The 339-nt window shown below is 50.1% G+C and overlaps 1 non-coding gene across 1 annotated transcript; it reads right to left on the reverse strand.

The window, feature by feature from the left end:
* TRNAM-CAU (transfer RNA methionine (anticodon CAU)) lies at positions 1-73 on the reverse strand. Its single transcript has one exon. It is a non-coding gene; the product is annotated as a tRNA-Met (tRNA).
* Positions 74-339: the final 266 nt, after the last annotated feature.

The raw sequence follows: 339 nt of genomic DNA on the forward strand, positions 1-339 counted from the left end.
TGCCCTCTCTGAGGCTCGAACTCAGGACCTTCAGATTATGAGACTGACGCGCTGCCCACTGCGCTAAGAGGGCGACGAAATGCGGGGCCCAGCGAGATTCTACAGGAATTTCCTACTTTCTTTCCGCAGGCGGGTAATTTTGGGGCTTCAGTTTTCTTCGCCCGGGGTCGCTAGTTCTCTAAGATTCTTTCCAATAGGCACGCGTAGGCTCCTTTTTAGCCCATCGGAAGAACCTCACACTCGGAAGCCATAGTGTACTGAACAATTATGCCTGACCTCATTTTCTATTGATCTGGATCTTCGTCCCCTCAGATGTATTAGGCAATATTTACTGTCCAC

The sequence above is a fragment of the Macaca thibetana genome, chromosome 4 (genome assembly GCF_024542745.1).
Source record: "Macaca thibetana thibetana isolate TM-01 chromosome 4, ASM2454274v1, whole genome shotgun sequence".
Classification (NCBI taxonomy): Eukaryota; Metazoa; Chordata; class Mammalia; order Primates; family Cercopithecidae; genus Macaca; species Macaca thibetana.